A 24,427-nucleotide genomic window follows, 5' to 3' on the forward strand; every position below is an offset into this window, starting at 1 on the left:
CTCACACACAAACACCCACACAAACTAAGACTCCATCTCTCCTCTCTCTCTCTCCCTCTCTCTCTCTCTCTCACACACACACACACACACCCCACACACACACTAAGACTCCATCTCACACACACATGCTCTAGGCGGAACATTTGTTCCTACCACCCTTCATCCAACCTTACCCGTATGATAAACAATCACATTTATTTACTTGCATAACATGGACAGATTCCACTTTACTTTAGTAGTCGGCAAACTTATCATCTGTACCCTTATAAAAAAACGAGTTGGCGATGATGGTGTGCCTGCCATCTTGTAATAAAGACCGTATGATCTATATCTGACGGATAGAAAGCAAACTATGATAATTTTACAACAGATACCCGCACCTCTCTCCACACCATTATCTCCGGCAACCTCATTGCTCAACAATTAAAAAAGGAATAAGTCTCTGGAACAATCTAGCATGCATGGTGGCCACTGCCGCCTGCCGGCGCCGTCCATCCCCATGCCTCCGCCCATTCCGACCACCAGTCACCACCATGCTCCACTCCTCCTCGCCTTATCTCTCATCTTTCATTTTTTCAATGACATTCTCAAGATACCAGTTTTTCGATAAAATTCTCGAGATATCATTAGTTTTTACACATGGGATTACTCCTGCATGGGTCAATCACACCAGGTGTTTTGTAAAAGAATGCATATTGATGTTCCGTGCAATGCACGAGAATCTTGCTTGTAATTATATAACGCAAATCACGAGTAGGAAGTGACATTTTTTTGACACAACCACGTTAACATGGCCACGTAAATAACGAGCAGGAAGGAGAAGGGAAGCGGGCTGTGGAGTAACGTTTTTTACCACAATATCTTAGGAAACTGAGTGCAATAATTGAGTAGCTTTGCAAATTACCATTACTACTACACTTGAAACGGTTCAAAACCTATACTCCCTTGCCAGCGCGCGCTTCCCGCGTGAAACAGTCAGTGTCGCCCTGGAGCGTCAGTGCCGCATTAATGCCCGACCAGAGCGGAGGCGACCTCTCACTAGCGCCAGCTTTGAAGTCGTGCGACGGCCGAGAGAGCGCCGCTTCCCGGTGCACGCGACTGCTCCATGTCGAGACTGGCCATAGGCCCTGTTTGGATCCATGGGTTAGAGTTAGTTTGAGCTAGTTGGGGCTCAAATAGCCCTAAAGTATCCAAGCATGAGGGTTTAAATTGGAGCAAGTTGCACCGAACCCACCAAAAAAACTATCCCACCCAAGAGGTGCTAACTGGAGATAGTTCTAATTGGGACCACTGAAAAATCACTTTTCTATCTCCATGAAGTGCATTTATTCTCAATCTAACCCTGTCACCCAAACACCTCTTTTGCTACAGTTAGTTCAGGGTTAGTCACGAGTTAGTCTAACCTCTAGCTAAGTTAGAGTATCAAACAGGAGCAGTATAGGACATGCAAGTTGCTCAAAGCATACAGGCAAATTCGTACGTGAAAGGATTTTTTTCTTTTTGAAAACGGAACGTGAAAGGAAATTTTTTTAGAATGCTCTTGGCATGTCGCTAACATGTGATAGTTAACCGACCTCAATAGACGGCAGAAACGCCAGCCCGCCGCACTTTGATAGAGACGAGGAGGGAGAACCGATACAGGCTGCTGGATTACTAGAGATAGCTGTCGCACGGAAGCCAAGAAATATGGTGATAGCGTGGGTTAGCCATGTACTAGTATGATGTAACTACACTGGGCTGCCGTGTTTCGTACTCTTCCAGTCCACTTTGGAGATGATTGGTTAATTTTATATCGCTGAATAATATTAAATATTATGAGTGCAGACGCTCCACCACGAGGTTCCTTGCTACTTATCGGTCGTCCGGAATCTATTGTACTTCCACTCTATTTTTTTATGTGAGATTTGTTCATCCTTTTGCCATCACGCGAGACATCTAGCATCAAGGTGCACGTGTTATGCAATGATCGTTCCATCTATATGAAGAACACGTGGGACTGGAACTACGAGACAAACATGTACCCAGGAGTGGACGTACGAACCTGAGTAATGTAGCGCAGTAAGTGAAGTAGAAAGGCACAAATGGTGTGAACATGCGTGGCATACAGGGTGTGTTTGGTTGCGTTCTCGTCTCAGCGTAGTTGTTCCCCCTTCATGCATGCTCAACTCAACACCCCTCTTCATGCATGCTCTCTTCATGCATGCTTCTAGTGTATTTGTGCTAAACTAGTGTGGACTCATGCACCCTCCATACACTCTACCAAACACCAAAAAGTAGGTCGAGAAGGGAACTCTTGGGCGGCATTTTTCTCTTACTACGTAGTACTACTAAATGTTGTACGTGCAATGCACGGTGATGTTATGGAGTACGTGCCTAAGTACTCTACTACAACTATATTAGTTGGAGGCACATATTAACTTTTATATTTGTTTACGTGTATGCCCCGAGACCTCCCAACTAGACGTGTCTTTCTCTCCAGGTCGCACATATTAACTTTTATATTTGTTTACGTGTATGCTATTTAATGCTTGATTTGGTGATATATCGTTTAACGGCGCACAGTTTAGGAAATCTCTCCAATTTATATTAGCATAGATATGGAAAAATCTTATATAGTACATTAAATGGATACCACCTTAAACATATAACAATATTTTGCAAATTAAGCTGAGTGATATGGTGAGATCTTTTAGAAATTTATTTAGTGAGATGGTAGTAAATGCTCTCTAGCCCTAGTCTTATATAAATATACAACCATGTATGCTGCTGGACGCCCAAACAGCCTTAGGCCTAAGAAATACAGTTTTGTTAAAGCATATCTAGAAAGAAATTTCTGTCTGCTATAATGGAGGGGAAAGCTATTCTTCTTTGCCTTATGGTGATTGTGCAGCTAGGAAACTCCATACATACTGGTTCAGAATCAATCTCCCCATCCATATATACGTTTCTGTTCTCCTGGTAACCGGAGTACATGATTTTTTTTTTTTGTAAATCTCAGTTTGGACTTATTTTAATGATGTTTGTTCTTGTCTATAGAACAATGCCAGAAGCGAATTGGTTTTCTAAGCCCTTCGTGCACGGAACCAAATTGCAAGAGGGCCTGCCAGAATATTTGGGGACGTGACGTCATGATATCCGAGTGTTGGGTGGAAAACCCATCGACGGCATATTGTTACTGTGTCGTATCTCTACTCCTAATGGAGCAGTTGGTAGTCTCGCTTCCAGGTTTTTTTTCGTCCCACCTACCATGATTTTTTTTCGTCCCACCTACCATGGTTTTTTTTCAACCGGTTTTTTTCATCACACCATCCCCACCCCTACCCCACCCCATTCACCGCACGCAGTCAGGTTCCGTTTCCCCCCTTACGTCCCCGATTCATGCATGACAATCAATTCTTTCCAAACGCGATCATGCATGACAATCAATTCTTTCCAAACGCAATCAATTAACTTAAGGTAACCAGACACAATCAATTCAATAAAACGGAGCGATATCTCGGGCGACTTTCTTGCTCCCGATATATAATGGTGCTAGCCAATCTGTTAACAAATGAGAAGAAAACAATCACGTGTATGTAGGGAAGATAATCGTGGAGATTGCAGGGCAGTTAAGGCCGTGCGTCACATGCAGGAAGGATTTCCCGAGTTCAGCGAAAGAGAAGGAAATCAGAGTTGGTGAATAGTCTCCATGATTTATTTTCGTCTGGCTTTTTTTCGTCTGGTTTTTCTTCGTCCCACCTCCCACCACCACCCTCTCACCGGTTTTCCTCTTTTCTCATCTAACCGGCAACACCCAATGTATTTATGGTAATCAATCACAATTAATCCACGTATGGTAAGGCTATAAACTCAGAAATCTCAAATATGATTATTATAGTAATAAATCCATCCAGGTATGGTAAGGTCATAACTCAGGAAATTTCGAATATGGTAATTATATGGCAATAAATCAATCCAGGTATGGTAAGGCTATAAATATAAAGGAAAACTATTCCTGTGAGACGTCTAATACATGGCTTTCGTCAGACCAGCATCTCACCAATCGTTTTGGAGCCATGCATCCAACAACACCTGGCTGTACTATATAACCCCTCCGAATCATCCTCACATCCACCATCAAACCCTAATCAACTACCTCGCCACCCTCTCTGCCACACCTGCCATCTGGATCCTCCTCGCTTCAACCTCGCTCTTATCGCACCACCGCATCTACGTTCGACCAGCAAGTCCTCCGGCAAGAACGCACACACCATGTAGCCTTGATGGCTAAGCATGTGCATGTGTGCTTCATGCCCCCACAACGCTCCTTGTGATCCGTTCGTCGCGCTGCATCCCCAATCTGGCCGGTGTGGCACTGTAATTTCGCCGGTGTGCAGACCTTCGTTTCCTCTGCTACTCCTCGTCAGACATTTTGTATTGCTGCTTGAAGTGGTATGGTCGTGCTCTGCTCATTGAAGCCTGTAATTGGGGCTGCATGCTATAGACTCATGAGGTCCCTTTTCAATGTGGTTGCGTGGTAGCGATGCTCTCATGCGTGCTATGTCGGCTGTGCTCCAGCGGTCTTGCATTTGGCCGGGTTGAAGGATACCATATGTGTAGTAGCCACACGTGATTCAGATTTTGTTCACATTGGAAGTACAAGTGATTGTTGTTGGAAACAAATTTCCACCCTTTTGGAAGCATAATTTTCTTCGGTCAAAATGTATATGTAAAATTATTGGTATACTTTCTACCTGCAATTCAATTACCTATCAATGGTGTATCCAACATTGCTCTATTTTTCTTCCTACACATAAGAAAAATCTCTATTCCTAAGGGAGCAGTTGGTAGTCTCGCTTCCAGGTTTTTTTAGTCCCACCTTCCACGGTTTTTTTTCGTCCTAAAAAAATCTACGAAATTTCGTAGGTTAACCAGGGACAACTCCCACCTCCCAGGTTTTTTTCGTCCCACCTTCCATGTTTTTTTGGTACCTCGTCCCACCTCACACTAAGCCGCCACGAACCGCAAAAACCACCTACCTTAGCCAAATCAACAAATCTCTCTCATTAATGCAATTTTCTTTAGGAAACAAATAATGGATTCTTTCCTACCTTAGCCAAATCAACGGATCTTTTCTATTAATGCAATTTGCTTTAGCAAACAAATAATAGATTCTTTCCTACCTTAGCCAAATCAACGGATCCCTCCCATTAATGCAATTTGCTTTAGCAAACAAATAATAGATTCTTTCCTACCTTAACCAAATCTACGAAATCTCTCTCATTAATGCAATTTGCTTTAGGAAACAAATAATAAATTTTCAGGAAACAAATAATCTCTAATCTCTAATAATTTCTACTCCTAATGAAACAGTTGGTAGTCTCCTCCCACCTTCCATGGTTTTTTTTTGGTACCTCCTCCCACCTTCGCTGGTTTTTTTTCGTAGATTTTTTTCGTTCCCTCCCCTCACTTCATCAGTTTATTTTCGCGTCACCCTCTCACATAACGAAAGAAATCTAAACAGATCAGAACTTTTCATACTGGCGCAAGTTATTTAGTAATGTAGAATCAATCACGAACAATCTCTAAAGATCAAATCTAAATTAATTAACCTTACCTTAAATCACTCAGTTACATTAATTAGAAAACAAATAATTGATTTTCAAAAAATCGCTCAATCACGTAAACCTTACCTTAACTCACGGATGGTAATCAATCTCCAAACAAAGGAAACAATACATCGAGGGAGCAGTAAATAAACTCCCTTTCTTATGACATGTATATGATCTTTCCTTCCCTCTACGTTGTCGAGCGTTCTTGATTCTCGAGGCCGATGCTTGGGCTGCGTCACTGGGTCGCGACGGTGCTGAAGGACGAGGACGGCAAGGCCGGGTGCCGCGGCACCGCGTTGGCCGCGGCCGGTGAAGGGGGCAAAGAAGGGTGGCTTCCCTGGCCTTGGCCATGGCCGTGACCCTGTGAGTTGGTGCGGTGGAAGTGGCACTTGAAGGACACGGCGTGGGTGGCCGACGCGCAGACGCGCTTGGAAGCGGGCCCGTGGCCCGTGACGGACGGCGCCGACGCCGACCCGGGCCACCTCCTCCGCGTATTCTTGGAGCTGTGGCTGGCCGATTTACATGAAATTAATTCCCTCAGTTGTGGTGGCAAATATAATACACATAATCCATATTATTATGTACTAGCTTGTGTGTGTGAAATAGATGGATTATGGTCCCGTAGCCAATAAGATGGATATGTGTGTGTTAGAGAGAGAGAGAGAGGGAGAGTGGGAGAGAGTGAGGAAGAGGGAGGCAGAAAGTGTGTGTGAGGAACTGATGATAAAAAAGGTCGTCAATGTCACTTGATATATATGAGAATATTAATATTGAACTTTTAAAGTTAATTGGCCCCGTTGCAACGCACGGGTGTTCTTCTAGTGTTTCTAAAGTTGCACTAAACCTGATGTCAAAGGACGGACAATGGTGTGATCTGTAATAAAGTCTTCTTGTGACATGCTTGTGACAATGCGTATTGATCATCAATTATTTTGGATGTTCTATTTTACTTTGTAATGCACAATCATAGATTTGGCGATTTTGTCTTTGCATGGTATCCCAGTTAACCTAATGCTGAAACATGATCTTCTGGCCTTGCCGATGGTAAATCTGAGATTGACTCTCGCTCCACTAGATGCTAGAGATGGATGATGCAGGTGTTTGATGTTGACTCAAGGATGTCCTGGTGTCCCACGGGAGCCAGTTGGAAGTGAAACTCGGGGATCAAGATTCAAGATCTATGTGCTCATTAATAGGTCGCTACCTTTATTTTTACGAAAAAACTTCTGATCTATTCATAGCATGGCACTATAAAGAATATACAAATAACAAAAATCACATCGATGTTCGTAGATCACCTAGCGACGACTACAAGCACTAAAGCAAGCCGAAGACGCTCCGCTATCATCACCCCTACCGCATTGGAGCCAGGACAAACTTGTTGTAGTAGACAATTGGAAAGTCGTCCAGAGCAATAACGGTCGCCGATGAAATGAAGTACATATCGAAAGAATCCAACATGTAGACACACGAACGAAGACAAACAAAGACGGTATCCAAGCGGATCCACCAACGTCCAGCCCTGCTGTACATACTACTCAGTGACGAAGGGAGCTTCTGCAAGTGCCAAAATACCCTGACCTTCTGAAGTCCAGTTCAAACTTGCCGCTAAAATACCCTAAATAAGGAAAACAGGTGATGATGGTGAGCCCTATGCAGTTAGTTGACACTCTGAAGCCTAAGTCTGGACACGACTAGAGCTGTCAGCAGTAATAATCTTTCTAGTTTTGCAAGTGAAAACAACCCCGCGTGAAAATAGGTTAAGTGTATGCCTAGCAGGGACGCATTGCATGTTGATATATAGGGCCGAAGCCTGGTAGTTACATAGAAGATTTACATGACGGCGTGGATTGATCTCCAAGATTCAATCTCAATAGCCTAACTAATAGCCTAAACAATCTATCATGCGGTTTATACACCACCGCATATTTACATGTTTAACACTCCCCCTCAATCACAACTAGCCACGTTGAGATTGTGTCTAAAGCATTCAAGTTGTCGCAAAGAAAGAGGCTTGGTAAACCCGTCTGCAACTTGATCATCAGTAGGTATAAACCTGATATTTAGCAGCTTGTTGGCTACCCTCTCTCGAACAAAGTGATAGTCAATCTCGATATGCTTGGTCCTTGCATGAAAGATAGGATTAGCTGACCAGTACGTAGCACCAAGATTATCACACCAAGTGATGCTGCCTGAGGATGCCGAATACCCAGTTCAGTAAGCATATTTTGTACCCAGATAACTTCTGCAGTAGCATTTGCTAGGGTTTTATATTCTACGTATGTGCTGGATCTAGACACAGTAGCTTGCTTGCAAGCACTCCATGTGATTAAGTTAGTACCCAGAAAAATTCCAAATCCTTCTGTTGATCTCCTATCATCAGGACATCTTGCCCAGTCTGCATCTGAAAAAGCACTTACAAGCATGGAGTCTGACTTCCCAAGTTTAAGTCCATGACTGTGTGTTGCTTGGAGATATCTAAGTATTCTTTTTACCGCTTGTCGTGGTTTTGTCACGGCAGATGTCCTCATGAAAGGACTTAGTCGTGGAGCCATCGCTACGGGTTAGCTTGAAGGGGTTAAATCGGACAAGGGACACGGGAGGTTTTATACTAGTTCGGTCCCTTCGATAAAGGTAAAAGCCTACGTCTAGTTGTGATGGAATTGATTGGGTTTCGATGACTAGGGAGCGAATACGCTTTGCCTGAGTCTCAGGTGTTCTCCCTTGTCCCTGAACCGCCGCCGGGTCGTCCCTTTATATACACAGGGTGACGCCCGGCCGGTTTACAGAGTCCCGAGGCCGGCTCATACAAGTGTCCGGCTCGGTCTCTTCCTTTCCCTAACTTACAATACAAGTTATACAAATATGGCGGTTTACCGCTATGGGCCCTAATCCGCCTCCGGGCTCTGGGCCTCTAGCCTTATCAGTAAAGCGCCATCTTCTTTGTCTTCTTAAGATTCAGTATAGTTGAGCGTGAACCGGCCCCTCCTGGGCGGTTTACCCTCATTAGTTATATCCTCAACATTAGGTCCCAGATTGATTTGAACCTGTTCATGTCAATCTTCAAAACTTAGAAAAGCTCCGTGAATATCTTCTAATGATTCTCGTAAACCGCCATATTGTCTTCTCCCTGTAAATTTTGGTAAACCGCCATGACGTCATCCTCTGAATGCTGCAGTGAATCGTCATGACATCATCTATATATAAAAAGATAATAAAGATTCCCTTCACTTAATTAATTCCCGAAGATCGAGGCGACAGCTACGCCCCCCTTTTGCCGCTTCAAGCCCCTCGATTCTCGCGCCTGACGTTTTATCTCCCTTTCTTTATAAATAAGACCGGGGCTCCTTCCATTTTTCCCCCTTGCCTCTTCGCATCGTCTTCCTTCTCGCGACCTGAAGAACTCAAGCATCACCGCCGCCGTCGACCTCGAAGCTCTGCCTCATCTCAGGTCGCTGCATCAACCTGAACGTTTCCAGAGATCCGCAAGTCTCCTCCATTACTCCTGAGAATCTGGTAAGCTTTCTTCCTGTAACCCTAGATCTCCATTAGGGCTTCATGTTCTTCCCTGTTCATCGACGTTCATCAGCGCTTATCCGCTTTTCCCTTGGCATCTTACTGAATCTTAGCTAGGCCTGACCGTTTCCTTTTGCGGTAGATCCCTAACTTTTAATCTGCCGTATTATAGCACTTTGTTGTTCCCTGATAAATCCCATCTAGACCTTCTATGTTCTGCTTAACGCCATTGTAGGTTGCAGAAAATTTTTCTTACTGAAGCATGGCAGATCCCAATTAATTCCATCCTTGTGTGAAACCTGTTTCTGTCAACACTTGGTAGATTTTCATCTCTGCCTCCTTTCACCTAAGGGCGGTTTAACCTTTAATAGTTGATAATCCGCCATATGCCATTAGCCCTCACTTAAACCGCCGTCTTGGCTTGAATAACAATGTCCAGTTCACCTCATATGTACGCTTTGATTAAATTTCCGGTTTAACAATGATGAGTGCACACGAACCGTCAATCGTAAACCGACCTTTATTTTTCCCTTACAGTTCTGCTTGTCAAGATGACCAAGCAATTTTCTGCTTGCAATTGGGTTCCATCCCCGATCACGGAAACGCAAATCAACGGATTCGTTGTAATGGGCGCTTTAGCTCCAAAAAGTATCCTTCACAAGCGAGTTCCTGGCCCAGAGTGCCCTCCTGAGCCTCAAGATGGAGAAGTGATTGTGTTCATGCAACATCTATCCCGGGGATTCAGCCCTCCTGGATCAAAAAATTTCCGGGACGTACTTGCCAGCTTCCAACTCCATCCTTAGGATATTGGACCAAATTCTGTGTACAACATATGCAATTTCCAAGTGTTCTGTGAGGTTTACCTGCAAGAAGAACCAACTGTTGATCTTTTCCGGGATTTCTTCCACTTAAACCGCCGAACTGAGTTCTCTGACGGCCCGAGTACTGAACTCGGTGGTGTATCAATTCAAAAAAGGAAAGAGGTTGATTTTCCTCATGCCAAACTTCACAGCCATCCTAAAGACTGGAACCAAACTTGGTTTTATTGTCAGAACACTGCCCCTGCTGGAGAAAATCCTTTGCCGGGCTACCGCGCTCACCGGCTTAGCAATGGCCACCCTCTACCTCCACGAAGGACTGCCAAAGGACGACAAGCTTATGCACCTCAACTTGCCAAACTCCGGGCCCTCCTCGCCAACGTTTTGACTGGTGTTGATCTCATCCGCTGTTGGGTTTCATGGTGCATCCTACCTTTAAGCCACCGCCCCGGATTGATGTATGAGTATACTGGCAAAACCAATGATCCTCAACGGTTTAATGAAATAGAACTGACTGATGATGAAGTCACTGAAAGTGTGAAGAAGATGCTTGATGAACCGATCGCCACATGCACCCAAACTGGTCTGCACGCTTTCTATGCCTCCAACAAACCGCTAGCGGTAAAAAATCTAACCTTGTACCTTTTTAATCCGTCTCCGCTTTAACATTAATATAATTATCCTTTGTTTAATTTTGCAGACCAATAGCTCCTTCTGGAAAAATAAAGCTCAAGATAAACCGGCCAGGGCTCCTCGTGCCAAGAGCAAAGTTACCAAGAAAACAGCCAAGAAAAAAACTGCCGAGTCTTCTGATCCGCCAGAAGATGTCGATGAATCAGCTGAAGAGGTAGAACTTGACTCCCTTGGTTCCTTTTTCGTGCACCTTATTGAAAATGACTATTCCCAGGATGATGCGGAGGCCAGCCATGTAGACCATGTGGATGTAATCTCTCTTTCTTTCGATTCAGATCTGGTGCCGGTTAAAAGATTTCGCCGTACAGTTCGAAAAGTGAAATACTCTCACCCTCCTGCTTATTTGGATCCAAAACTTTCTTTGAAGACGCAACAACCTGAAGGGCGTCGCACAACCCGACACAATGGCCAGCAAGTCACCACTTCCGGTATACCGGACACACAAACCCGGAAGCATCATCCAGAGGTTGCTTGTTCTCCAGAAAAACATTATCCTTTGAAGGGTTTCTTCCGATACGCTCTCAATCCGTATGATTCGAATTATCAGGTGTCTTCCAATTTGTCTGGCGGTTCATCAACCACTCAGCTGCCTCCCCTTAAAACCGTCGCTGGGTAAGTGTACTTACTTTTCGGTTTGTTTCTTCATGCATCGGTTTATCATACTAACCTTTATTTTGATGTTGTAGTGCCAAGGCCCGATTAAGCAAGAAAGCCAAGACCAGCGACCCCACTGCCGATGTTGAACCGGAGAAGACCCCCGAAAATGCTGGTGAAAATCCTGATATTGTCATGGATGACTCTGCCCCGCAAGACCCAGCCACTGATGCTGATCCGCCGGAAGCTGACCTGACTACACATGTTGACACATCAAGTCCACGTGCTATGCCTGCAAGTCCAGTTGTTGATCCGCTGAGTTCAACTGCTAATCCGCCAAGCCCTGCTGCCACTCCGCCAAGCCCAGCCAAAGATAATGTCAATCAACCGAGCCCAACCAAAGATGATGATGACGACGTTGTTACTGGCACTGCTTATACCGCCCCGGGCAATCCAGTTGTTTGGTCGAAACATACCGCCAAGGATGAATTTGCTGTTATGGGCAAAGAGAAGGGGAAGACCGACTTGTCAAGCTACGCTAATCTTTCTGTTCAGGATATTCATTCCGGATTCTTGAACTGGCTTTACACAAGCCGAGATTATGAAGTCGGTTTGGTAAATCTGATGAAGGAACGCTATGAGGTAAACACTTTCATCCTTATTCCGTACCTTTACTGAATTGTAGCCCCCAAGGGACGGTTTGTCTTGCAAAGACAAACCGGGACTTTTATTTTCCATACTGTACTTTGTTGACTTTCCTTGCGTATTTTCTTGATCAAATACACATTAGCCCCCAAGTGCCAAGATTGAAACTTGTATTAATCCTTGGGACTTCAAACAATTAGTAGTAAATAAGCAATCCGCATTAGCCCCCAAGTGCCAAGATTAAAACTTGTATTAATCCTTGGGACTTCAAACAATCAGTAGTAAAGAAGCAATCTGCATTAGCCCCCAAGTGCCAAGTGTATAACTGGTTATATGCTTGGGACTTTTTGATAAAATATTTATATGCTCCTCCGATTGTGGCTGGCTGATATAAATCACCAAGGCGCTCAAATTGCTAATCTTCAAGAGAATATCAAATCCCAACAAGCAGAGACTTCCAAAGCCAAGGATGAGCTTAAAGCCGCTTTACCCGCCATGGAACAACTTAAAGAAGGGTTCAAGACTGAGCGTGCCAACTGGGATACTGAAAAGACTGCATTGCTGAAGCGGGCTGAAGACGCCGAGTCGGCTCTTAAACCGGTGGCGGAAGAGCTTACTGGGTTGAAGTGACAAGTGAATGCCCTGACCTTTGCAGTATTTGGTAAGCACTCTTGCCAAGGCTGCTTGAATGACCATCCTTGTAAATTGACTGTTCACTGCTCTTTCTATGATGCCAACAACAAACGGATTAGCACTGTCATGCCGGAAGTGCGAAATCTTATCCCGCCAATCCGTAAGCACACTTACGCCCCTGACGTTGATCCGTTCGAAGTTATAAGTGAAGAGGCTGTCTTTCAGGCTTTAACCCGGATTGACTGGACCACACCGTGGACTTCCAGCCACTAGATCGGGAGGAGGAGGCTGAACCGACGCCAGATGACCCATCAACTTCACGTCAACATGGTGATGAGGCTTGATCTGGCAATCTAGTTGATGCTTCATAAACTTTGTTCTGTTGGAAGAAACAATTCCATATTTTGGGCCGTAAAGCGCCTTATAATAGGCTAGTGAAAATACTTTGATCTTCTGCCATCATGCACTGGGATATACTTTGTTTGATCCGCCATGACAATTTCAGTGCTTTCTCATATATCTTCATAATATTATGCAATCCCTGTGTCTGCATAAAAAGATCTTGTCCGGGCGGTTTACCGCTAGACGGGTCATAATGCCCAAGGTAAAGCCTGGCCAATAACCAAAGCAAAATAAATATGAAATAGTTCATACCTGTGATATGAAATCACTTAGTTGGTTTACCAACTTGTATTTGTAGTAATGGTAAAAAACCCAAAACTGAAGCGTCGATAACTCCTTCCATAATATGCCGGTTTATGATAAAACTGTACCGGGTTATGATAAAACACTGGATTATGATACTGGCGATATTTAATCAAAGCCAGTTCGGGTTATGAAACACCGGTTTAACATGAATAGGATCTAACAACTTGTAGATGAAAGCCAAGCCGGGTTAACAAACACCGGGTCAATATGATATTACCAAAGAACAAAAACTTGGCAAAAAGCAAACAAGAAACCGTGTAATCAAGGCTTTTCAAGGGCTGCCAGGCCCAAATTCGAGGCTTTTCATGGGCTGCCAGGCCGTTGAGTTAAACCATTTTGACAAAGCCTTCTAAGATGGGCTTCCAACTAACCAATCGTCGTTTTAACTTTGACTAGTTCACTGTCTCAATGAGAGTAACTGTCAAACGTTCGGCGGGTCATGCCAGGATTACTTGGATAGGAGTGGCTTACTTGATGAAGGCAGGTTAACCTGGGGTTTTAGGTGAATACACCAGGCTTCCAAGCCATGGGTCGATACCCGATTACAAGGGTCCTTTCAAACTCTTTGGTATTTGACACAAAGAGCCCCCAAGCAATTTTGTGAGTTGTGCTCAATGGGTGCCTATGTTTGAGTCGTGCTTTTAGCAATAGAACTCTCTTTGGCCCCTTGGGTGTGAAGCTCCCAAGCTGTTTTGTGGCATGATAGCCGGTTTAACAGGTAGTACTTCGCTTTGTCAGCTGAAGCCCCCATGTAAACAAAGAGATTTGAAGAAAACGGCATAGACCCTGCTTATAGCAAGGATGCCGGTTTAATATATTGATCATAATATATACATTGTTTGAAATGTGTATATAAGAAAAGAATATGGCTTCAAGTGTAGTAAGGCCGAAGGAGAGCTATGTTCCATGGCCGCCGGGTCTTGATACATCTCCAACGTATCTATAATTTTTGATTGCTCCATGCTACTTTATCTATTGTTTTGGACTATAATGGGCTTTACTTTCCACTTTTATATTATTTTTGGGACTAACCAATTAACCGGAGGCCAGCCCAGAATTGCTGTTTTTTTTTTGCCTATTTCAGTGTTTCTAAGAAACGGAATATCAAACGGAGTCCAAACGGAATGAAACCTTCGGGAACGTGATTTTCTCACCGAAGGTGATCCAGGAGACTTGGACCCTACTCCAAGAAGTGCCAGAGGCGGTCACGAGGGTGGGGGCGCGCCCTCCCCCCTGGGCGCGTCCCCCTGCCTCATGGGCCCCCTGACGCTCCACCGACGTACTCCTTCCTCCTATATATACCTACGTACCCCCAACAGATCGGGGACGGAGCCAAAAACCTAATATCACCGCCGTACCTTCCTGTATCCACGAGATCCCATATTGGGGCCTTTTCCGGAGCTCCGCCGGAGGGGGCATCCACCACGGAGGGCTTCTACATCAACACCATAGCCCCTCCGATGAAGTGTGAGTAGTTTACTTCAGACCTTCGGGTCCATAGTTAGTAGCTAGATGGCTTCTTCTCTCTTTTTGGATCTCAATATAATGTTCTCCCCCTCTCTCGTGGAGAACTATTCGATGTAATCTTCTTTTTGCGGTGTGTTTGTTGAGACCGATGAATTGTGGGTTTATGATCTAGTTTATCTATGGAAAATATTTGATTCTTCTCTGAATTCTTTTATGTATGATTAAGTTATCTTTGCAAGTCTCTTCGAATTATCCGTTTGGTTTGGCCAACTAGATTGGTAGTTCTTGCAATGGGAGAAGTGCTTAGCTTTGGGTTCAATCTTGCGGTGACCTTACCCAGTGACAGAAAGGGTTGCAAGGCACGTATTGTATTGTTTCCTTCGAGGATAACAAGATGGGGTTTTTATCATATTGCATGAATTTATCCCTCTACATCATGTCATCTTGCTTAAGGCGTTACTCTGTTTTTAACTTAATACTCTAGATGCATGCTGGATAGCGGTCGATGAGTGGAGTAATAGTAGTAGATGCAGAATCGTTTCGGTCTACTTGTCACGGACGTGATGCCTATATACATGATCATTGCCTGGATAACCTCATAACTATGCTCAATTCTGTCAATTGCTCAACAGTAATTTGTTCACCCACCGTAGAATACTTATGCTCTTGAGAGAAGCCTCTAGTGAAACCTATGGCCCCCGGGTCTATTCTCATCATATCAATCTCCATCACTTTATTTACTTGCTTTGCTTTTACTTTTTACTTTGCATCTTTATACCAAAAATACCAAAAATATTATCTCTATCAGATCTCACCCTCGTAAGTGATCGTGAAGGGATTGACAACCCCAAAGCGTTGGTTGCGAGTAGCTATCGTTTTGTGCAGGTATGAGGGACTTGCGCGTAGTCTCCTACTAGATTGATACCTTGGTTCTAAAAAACTGAGGGAAATACTTACGCTACTGTGCTGCATCATCCTCTCCTCTTCGGGGAAATCCAACGCAAGCTCGAGACGTAGCAGGTCTCCTCCTCAGAACCGCGTGAGTCTTCTCGAACGTCAATGAGGTAGTATGATCCATTGTGCCGATTTTTGCTGACCACAAAGGGTCCTTCCCAAGGTGGGGATAACTTGTGCATATCGGTCTGATCATGGATGAGCTGGAGCACTAAGTCGCCTTCTTGAAAGGTTCTTGTCTTAACCCGACGGCTGTGATAACGCCGCCGGTCTTGTTGATAAACCGCTGAACAAGCCAAAGCCATGTCTCGTTTTTCATCTAACAAGTCCAGCGCATCCTGACGTGCTTGCTCATTGTCCGCTTCAACATAATTGGCAACCCGGGGCGAGTCATGACGAATATCACTTGGGAGAACGGCCTCAGCCCCGTAAACCATGAAGAACGGTGTATAACCCGTAGATCGGTTTGGGGTGGTATTTATGCTCCATAACACAGATGGTAATTCTTCCATCCAACAACCCGGCGTCCGCTTCAAAGGAACCATAAGCCGGGGCTTGATACCCTTCAGGTTCTCTTGATTCGCCCTCTCAGCTTGACCATTGGACTGGGGGTGAGCCACGGACGCTACATCAAGCCGGATGTGCTCTCGTTGACAAAACTCCTCCATCTCACCTTTAGAAAGTTTCGTGCCATTATCTGTGATGATGCTGTGTGGAAAACCAAAACGGAAAATAATCCTTTTGAGAAACTGAACTGCCGTGGCTGCATCACACTTGCTGACGGGCTCCACTTCAACCCATTTACTGAACTTGTCAACCGCCACCAACTGGTGGGTCTTCTTATCCTTAGAGCGCTTAAAAGGTCCCACCATAGCAAGCCCCCAAGTGGCAAACGGCCAAGTAATAGGAATCATCCGTAGCTCCTAAGCCGGAACATGGGCTCGACGTGAACACTTCTGACAAGCGTCACACCGCTTTACCAGATTCTCCGCATCAGCATGAGCTGTCAACCAATAGAACCCATGACAAAAAGCTTTAGCAACCAGGGATTTTGAACCGGCATGGTGACCACAATCCCCTTCATGGATTTCACGTAGAATCTCTTGTCCTTCTTCAGGAGAAACACAACACTGGAATATGCCTGAGATACTGCAATGGTGTAACTCGCCATTGTGAATAACCATGGAATTGGACCACCGGATTATCTGCCTGGCGAGGAGCTCATCATCTGGTAACTCGCAACGGTTCATATAATCCAAATATGGAACCGTCCAATCCGGAATGACATGTAAAGCGGCTGCCAATTCGGCCTCCGGATCAGGAACAACTAAATCCTCCTCTGTAGGCAACTTAACAGACGGGTTATGCAAGATATCTAAAAAGGTATTGGGTGGTACCGGTTTAGGCTGAGATCCCAGCCGGCGTAACGCATCTGCTGCTTTGTTTTTGCGCCGGTCAATGTGCTCAACCTGATAACCCTTAAAGTGACCTGCCACAATATCCACCTCGCGTCTATAAGCCGCCATGAGTGGATCCTTAGAATTCCAAGTACCAGAAACTTGTTGAGCCACCAGATCAGAATCCCCAAGACAGCGAACCGGCTTAAGTTCATTTCCTTAGCCACACGGAGACCGTGGAGTAAGTCCTCGTACTCTGCTGCATTGTTAGTACAAGGAAACATTAAGCGGAGAACATAACAAATTTTATCACCTTGAGGGGAAGTAAGGACAACTCCAGCCCCCGAGCCTTCCAATTGCTTGGACCCATCAAAGTGAATAGTCCAGTATGTATTGTCCGGTTTGTCCTCTGGTGCCTCTAACTCGGGCCAATCATTGATGAAGTCAACAAGCGCCTGATATTTGATGGCCGTTCGAGGCATATACTTCAATCCATGTGGACCAAGCTCAATTGCCCACTTCGCAACCTGGCCAGTTGCTTCTCTGTTCTAGATTATATCGCCCAAAGGAGTAGAACTAACCACTATGATGGGATGGCCTTGAAAGTATTTCTTGAGCTTCCTACTTGCCATAAAAACTCCATACACCAGCTTCTGCCAATGCGGATACCGTTGTTTTGACTTGATCAGCACTTCGCTGATATAGTAAACTGGCCGTTGAACCGGATATTCTTTCCCAGCCTCCTTACGCTCAACCACAATTGCCACACTGACCGCACGGGAATTGGCAGCCACGTACAATAACAGGGGCTCGTTATCAACTGGAGCGGCAAGGACCGGCGGTTCAGCCAGCTGTCGCTTCAAATCCTCAAATGCCGCATTGGCTGCATCACTCCAGACAAAATCATCTGTCTTCTTCAACATCTGATATAAAGGAGTCGCCTTCTCTCCCAAACGGCTGATAAACCGGCTGAGGGCTGCAATTTGCCCCGCCAGACGCTGAACATCATTAATGCATTCCGGTTTAGCCAAGGATGTGATCGCCTTGATCTTCTCCGGATTGGCCTCAATACCTCTGTTGGACACAAGAAAACCCAAGAGCTTGTCTGCCGGAACACCAAAAATGCATTTGCCCGGATTGAGCATCATTTTGTAAACTCGAAGATTATCAAACGTCTCCTTGAGGTCATCTATCAAGGTTTCCTTCTTCCTGGATTTTACCACAATATCATCTACATAGGCATGAACATTAGGCCCAATCTGCGTGTGAAGACAATTTTGCACACAACGCTAATAAGTTGCCTGGGCACTTTTGAGCCCAAAGGGCATAGAAACATAGCAGAAGGCTCCAAAGGGAGTGATGAAGGATGTCTTCTCCTGGGCCTTAACTGCCATTTTAATCTGATGATAACTTGAATAAGCATCCAAGAAACTCAGGCGCTCACAACCCGCCGTCGCATCAATAATCTGATCAATACGCGGGAGAGCAAAAGGATCTGCCGGACAAGCTTTGTTCAAATCTGTGTAATCCACACACATACGCCAAGTGCCGTTTTTCTTAAGAACGAGCACTGGATTAGCCAACCACTCGGGATGAAATACTTCGACGATAAACCCAACAGCCAACAGCCAGGCTACCTCTTCACCAATGGCCTTGCGTCTTTCCTCGTTAAAGCGGCGAAGAAATTGCTTGATCGGTTTAAACTTGGGATCAATATTTAGAGTGTGCTCAGCGAGTTCCCTCGGTACACCTCGCATGTCAGAGGGCTTCCATGCAAAAATGTCCCGGTTCTCTCGGATGAACTCGATGAGCGCGCTTTCCTATTTCGGATCCAGATTGGTGCTGATGCTAAACTATTTGGATGAATCGCCAGGAACAAAGTCAACAAGTTTAGTTTCATCAGCCGGTTTGAACGCCAGGGTCGGGTCATGCTCAGTGGTGGGCTTCTTCAGAGGGGTAATATCAGAGCACACTAGTAGGAGCATGCAAGAACTAACAAACTTTGTTAACAGAGTATGAAATATTTGGCCTAGTCAGTGTCAAATACTGCAAAGCCCCTACAATGCTTCTGTACTTGGTGGAGTCCTCTGCGCTAAGCACCTCTCCATCATGAAGAGACAATTTTTCAGAGGTAGATATAGGTGTAGACGATGGCTTAGATCCTTTCATGCCTACTCTCTGAATTATATCATGAATATATTTTTCCTGTGACAACAAAATTCCATTTGGTACACTTTTTACCTCAATCCCAAGGAAATAGTGAAGGTTGCCTAAATCCTTGAGTGCAAAGTCCATGTGCAGATCCTTGAGAAGAGCTTCAACTGCTGTGGATGATGAACTTGTGACAAAAATATCATCAACATAGATAAGCATAAAAATAGTGATGCTATTGCGATGATAAAAGAACAATGACGTGTTCCCCCTTGAAGGAACAAAGCCAAGAGATTGTAACTTTGAGGATAGCCGAGAGTACCAAGCTCTAGGTGCTTGCTTTAGCTCATACAAAGCCTTGTCAAGTTTGCAAACATGCCACCTTAACTGCGGATGTTCATACCCAGGAGGTTGCTTCATAAAGACTTCTTCTTCCAGAACACCATGCAAGAACGCGTTCTTTATATCTAGTTGTCGCATACACCAATTTTGAGATACTGCAACTAAGAGAATTAATCTAATGGTGGCAGCTTTCACTACAGGACTAAAAGTGTCCTCATAGTCAATTCCATACCTCTGTTTTAAATCCCTTGGCAACCAGACGCGCCTTATACCTGTCAATACTCCCATCTGACTTTCTTTTTATCTTAAATACCCACTTGCAGTCAATCACATTCCTACCCTTGGCAGGAGGAACCAAGTGTTAGGTTCTGTTTTTCATGAGAGCAGCATATTCGTCCTCCATAGCATCCTTCCACTTTGAGTCACCGAGTGCTTCTCCTAGATTTTTCGGTTCACCTGTAGCACAAAAGGATCCCCAACGAATGCAACCATCCTTATACTTTTTAGGTTGAGAAATACAACTCTGTTACCTGGTGTGTGCTCGCACAGGAGGAGGCGGAGGAGGCTGAGCCACGAGTTGCTGAAGATGATTGGATGAAGAAGACACAGGGGAGGAACCAGCCACAGAGGATCCCCCATGCAACTCCTGTAGCGGATCCGATCCTGCATGCAGCGATCCATCGATCGCATGATTCGCCTCCTCTCCAGAGGCGCCAGGTGGCGAGTCCTGGATGGGCTGCAGCGCACCACCGCCCAGCCTTGTCGCGGCGTCAGACCCACGTGCGGGTGTCACACACTACAAAAAAAATACACTTCCGTGATGATACGTGTTTGTCACAGTAGGTCGCGTTTTTGTCATGCATGTACATCCATGACAAATTTATGACAGAATCAAGATAGTCATACTTGTGCTGTCGTAGAAGTATTCCATGACATTACCAAAATTATCATCACGGAAGTGTCCACTTCCATGATGATAAATCGCGCGTCACAGAAGTGCTTTCGTCAAGGGAGACTGACACGTGGCATCCACCGTAACGGAATGCCCTTAAGCTATCGGGTCGGATTTTGGATCCGATAACCCATTAACAGCCCCGACCAATGGGAAATTTCTACGTGTAAAATCATCATTGGCTGGAGGAAACACGTGTCGGCTCATCGTTGGGACAGATGTCATCCACTCATTGGACAGAAGGCGCCTATGATACGTCGACACGTAGCACGACCCATCAAGTTTAAATGGGCCGGCCCAACTAAAGGCCCACAAGATTTTGCGGACCATAATGGGCCGGCCCAGTTAAAGGCCCACGAGATTTTGCGGACTATAATGCGCTGGCCCAGCTAAAGGCCCACAAGATTTCGCGGGCCATATTAGGCCGGCCCATTAAAGGCCCACAATATTTTTGTGTGCCATAATGGGCCAGCCCAGGTAAAGGCCCACAAAATTCTTGCTGATCATAATGGGCCGGCCCAGCTAAAGGCCCACGAGATTTCGCCGACATTAGTGCGGGCCCAGCTGTAGGCCCACAAGATTTTGAGGACCCTAGTAGGCCGGCCCATTAACTGGATGCCATGTTTTGGGCCAAATGCCGGCCCATATTTGATCCGGTCCATTAATGGCCTGCCACGTTCCGGTCCTAATAATGGCCCATATAAGATTCGGCTCATTAAAAGCCTTCCACTTTCTGGGCCAAATCACGGCCCAGATCAGGTTTTGGGCTCAATTATGGCCCATATCAGATTCAGCCCGTTGACTGGATGCTATGCTTTTGGGCCCACTTGCTAAAGGCCCATTTAGTAATTCGGCCTGATATTAGTTTCGGCCTGTTAAGGGCCCATTTAACATTTCGGCCCTATATTAATTTCAGCCTGTTAAAAGCCCGTCATATAGTTGGGTCTAACTACAACCCGGTTTGCATCCGTCCTGCTCGCAGCCAATATCTGATTGGGCCAAACAAGGACCGAGACAACTTTGGCCTGTTAAAAGCCCGTGAATTGATTCGCACAATCATGGGTCGAGGTCCATTTCGGGCTGCTGCCGGCCCGTGAGCTATTCGGCATGTTTCAGGTCCAGCCTACTTCTCAGCCTCCTAAAAGCCCATTGAGTTTTCTTGCCCGAATCTACTAGTGGGCCAGTTTGACGGGGCCCATGATGTGGATCATACATCTTGATTGCATGACGGCCCGATTATGTACCGTAATTTTACGGTTTGGCCGGTTTACTCCGAAGACAGGATATATATACAGTAAAATAACTGCAGCATCGTGAATAAGAAAAAACTTAGACTATACAATAAAGAAATTACGGCATATTGCATCCAGAGGGCATCAAAGTTCGCCACTATGATAAGCAGACAGTAGATTACATAATCTGGGCATCAAAGATCGTCACCAGTGCAAATAAACACGCTGACAAAATAATATACAAAACCGACAGCACTTCAATAGAGTTCAAAAAGGTTAGCCCTGCTGGGGAGCTGCAGCGCAAGCAGCTGAGCAAGATGATGAGACTGCGCTTGTTCAACACTTATATCTTCCTCACTCTGAAAGATAAACAAGAAGACAGATGACAGGTTTTGCACATAAAAGTATCAGTGCTGACAATTCATCACATTTCTTACTGACGAATAAAGTGACATAGTTTAAAATTGCATTAACAAAATATGGTATTGTTCAGGTCAAGACATGGCAGGAAATGACATTGTGAAGGAGTTGGCAGCTTCACGACACCACTGGATTACAGATCAAGAACTCATAAGTATCAATGGTTAGTGTGGTGTCAATTTATCCCATTTCAAATTGGCAAATAAAGAGACGGTTTAAATAATACTCCCTCCATCCGAAATTACTTGTCATCAAAATGGACGTGTCTAGAACTAAAATACATCTAGATACATCCATTTCAATGACAAGTATTTTCGGACGGAGGGAGTAGTAGAATTTTTTTTTGCGGGTGATATGACATTGTTCATAGTTAAGACATTGCAGAATATGACATTGTGCTATAGTGGGTAGGTTCACCACACCATTGGATTACGAATGAAGAACAGAAGCATACATGCAGTGCAAAAGAAGATCACTTGCTCTGTATAGTTTAATTTACATGGTATGAAGAAGGAACTTGGTTGTACAACTGAAAACTTAAATTGAGAAGGACAAACTTTTGTTTATGAACTACATAATAAACTTTAAACATGCAATTGGATGCAAACACCAAAATAAAGAGCTGTTGCAGCCATGCCTAACCAAATATACACAAAAAAGTTTGAAGGCTTGAGAAGGACAAACTTACATTACTGGTGAAGACAGGCTCTATAAAGCCCATGTCCATGCTGATGGGGGTGGCAATTCAAGAAGTTTAGCACAGAATGTTCTTCATAAGCATTACCTTTATTCTACATTTTGTTAAGAGTAAATATATATGTGATAATATACGAAAAAATGGAGAATATTTAAGATAAGATGAAGAGTGATTCTACATAACCAAGTAGCTATAAATGTATGTGCAACGATACAGGAAAAAGGCACATCCAAGAGCAATGCACAGCTAAACTTCTTCAGTACCAACCTTATGGTAAGAGTAAATATAGATCTGATGTGTAGAAAATGGAGGGGAAAATAAGCTGCAGAGTGATGGTACATGAACAACTACCTGTCAATATAAGTACACTGATAAAGGACAACATGTACTTACAAGAACAATGCAGAGATAAACAAATTCATTGGCATTGGATATATTCTACAGTAATGTAACCATTCATACAAATCAGATAATTTGGAGCGAACAATTGATAAGCAAGGTATCATGCATACTGCTGTCACACAATGAACCAGGTATGTATGCAAGTACAGTGATACAGGACAACAGGTACTAACAAGAGCAAAGCAGCGGGCAGCATATTTGCAATATCCTGTCGTTCTTTTCAAAACAGAATTCTTCTTCGAGCAGATTTCCTGCAAAAAAGATCCGTAAGGCACATGCGGAAAAGTAGAAGTTCAAATTGTCATGTGATTTCATAGACAGTACCTCATCCTGGGAACGAGACCAGTGCATAACAAGGTTTTTCCATTCAATGTCTTCTAAATTTAGCACAGGAGACTTCACCGGAAATTCGTTTATAGACTTGCCATCAAAGTGTGATTTGCTCAGGTAACACCGATACTACTGCAATGCTTCCTTGAAAAGCACAAGCAAGCTTTGCTCGTCATGACTATCCATATTGACCCTCACCTAGCTACAACAATGTAATGTAAATCATTGATATGTTCGATCAGCAGAAAACAGGAAAATAATAACCATGAATAATAGCACTTATACGTAAGTTGGACAGGAAGATGCGAAAATGGTGTTTGTCTTCACTATAATCTTCCCATGATGGGTATATTGTTGGGGAACGTTGCAGAAAATTAAAATTTTTCCTACGGTTTCACCAAGATCCATCTATGAGTTCATCTAAGCAACAAGTCATGGGAGAGAGATTGCATCTACATACCACTTGTAGATCGCGTGCGGAAGCGTTCACTAGAACGTGGATGATGGAGTCGTACTCGCCGTGATCCAAATCACCGATGACCGAGTGCCGAACGGACGGCACCTCCGCGTTCAACACACGTACGGAGCGGATGACGTCTCCTCCTTCTTGATCCAGCAAGGGGGAAGGAGAGGTTGAGGAAGATGGCTCCAGCAGCAGCACGACAGCGTGGTGTTGGTGGAGAAGCAGCACTCCGGCAGGGCTTCGCCAAGCACGTGACGGAGGAGGAGAGGTGTAGCAGGGGAGAGGGAGGCGCCAGAACTTCAAGGTGCGGCTGCCCCCTCCCCCCTCCCTTTATATAGGCCCCCAGGGGGGGCGGCCCTTGGAGATCCCATCTCCCAAGGGGGGCAGCGGCCAAGGGGTTGGAGTGCCCCCCAAGGCAAGTG

This window comes from Triticum dicoccoides, chromosome 1B (genome assembly GCF_002162155.2).
Source record: "Triticum dicoccoides isolate Atlit2015 ecotype Zavitan chromosome 1B, WEW_v2.0, whole genome shotgun sequence".
Taxonomy (NCBI): Eukaryota; Viridiplantae; Streptophyta; class Magnoliopsida; order Poales; family Poaceae; genus Triticum; species Triticum dicoccoides.